A 1,912-nucleotide genomic window follows, 5' to 3' on the forward strand; every position below is an offset into this window, starting at 1 on the left:
GTAATAATAGTTTGGGTGTTTTTTTTTTTTAAGTGAGCTATTATTATCATTATTATTACACGAGATGTTATAGAGAGAGATAGTTTCAAAAATGAATTTATCTACTACCACAATTTTGCTTTGGGAAATATTTGATTGGGGATGGTGGGTGGGGGAGGCGGTCATTAGATCCTTTGAGAAATCAATAAAAACTATGAACCCACTCCCCAGAAAAGTGTACATAGCAGACACATCACACAAGTTTTTACCTGTAATTTCAGAGGACCTAAACCAACTTACAATATTCATTGTGTTGTAAATCAATAAGTGAGTAAATAAGACATACATTAAAAGTTGTACATATATTTTGCATTATATTACTTTTAACTTTTGTATTTCTTTTTAAGCATTTTGAATTCTTCCTTGAATTTAGGTGAATCTTAAGTCAGAAGCCTTTAACTTCCAGAAAGATACTTAACTGAATCTGTTAGATTGTTTTCCTTTTATCTCAAAAATAAGCCAGATTAAAAATGGCTGCATATGCTTTGATACTTCTCTCTTAAACCTAGATTGACTGTGACTGATTTGACCAAAGAATACACTGGAACTGATGCAATGCCAGTTTCAGACCTAAGCTTTAAGAAGACTAGAAGCTCCTACTTTGCTCTCTTGGAGCTCTGAGTCACCATGTAAAGCCAGAAAGGGCCAGCTGAGTCCAGCCTTATGGTCATCTCCACCAGGTATCAGGCATGTAAATGAAGCCGTCTTGGACCCACCATCCCAGAGACTGATGGAATATCATTAGGTGACCTCATTCAACACCTTCTAGAAAAAAAAATTTTTTTTAAGTAAAGAAAAAAAGTAAATAATTTTTTCAAAAATTTTAAAGCATCTTGTAGAGCAGAAAAATCACCTAGTCTAAACCTATCCAAATTTCCTGACCTGCAGTAGCATGAGCATAATAAAATTATTGCTCTTTTAAGGTACTGAATATTGGAGTGGTTTATTGTGAAATAATAGATAACCAGAACATAAATATTCTTAAAGACCCAACATATAAGCAAAAAATAAGAATGAACAGAAAAATTGGGTGTTTTCTCCACTGTGGTGACTTTTATTGATGTGTTCATTCAACAAATACTGAGAATCTACTGTGTATCAGCACTTCTTATGTGCATGCTGGGTACCCATAGTAAGACAGGCAGACCCAACTTCCATAAAGTTTATATTTTTGAGAAAAAGGAAAATAAATGAGTAGAGCAAAATAAATTATGCTTTCAGGTACGAGCAATAATACAACACGATGAGATAGAAGATAACTGGGGAGGAGAATGTGGAAGTATTGTAAATAAGTGACCAAGGGCTTGCCAGTTAGTTCAGTTGGTTAGAGCACAGCCTTATAACACCAAAGTTGTTGGTTCAGATCCCCATACCAGCTGCCCAAAGAAAAGAATAAGTGATCAAAAGGACCCCTAAGAAGAGGACACTGAGATGGCACATGAATGTTGAGAAGGGGGCAGCAGGTAGAAAGCCCCTGATATGGGAATGAGTTAAACATATTCAAGGAACAGCAGGAAAGCCAGTTTATGACTGTTGCTCAGTTAACAAGTGGGAGTGATAAGAGATTAGGCTCGGTGGAGGGGAGGGTAGAGATCATTCAGAGCCTTGGGCCCTATCAAGGAGTTTCAATTTTATTCTAAGTGCAAAGAGAAGACTTCTCAAGATTTTAAACTAAGAGATTACTATGAAGCCACCATTCTGATACTTTGTATTTTATGACCAAAGAGAAAAAAAAGGATTACTCTATGTTTTATGGCAAAATATGATACCCATTTGTTTTCCACGGCAAAGACATCTTTAAGAATGCTAAAAAGATTTCTAAATATTTTTTTTAAAACTTGTCTATAGGGGAGCAGTAGAGTCTCTTATCAAG

The sequence above is a fragment of the Cynocephalus volans genome, chromosome 9 (genome assembly GCF_027409185.1).
Source record: "Cynocephalus volans isolate mCynVol1 chromosome 9, mCynVol1.pri, whole genome shotgun sequence".
Classification (NCBI taxonomy): domain Eukaryota; kingdom Metazoa; phylum Chordata; class Mammalia; order Dermoptera; family Cynocephalidae; genus Cynocephalus; species Cynocephalus volans.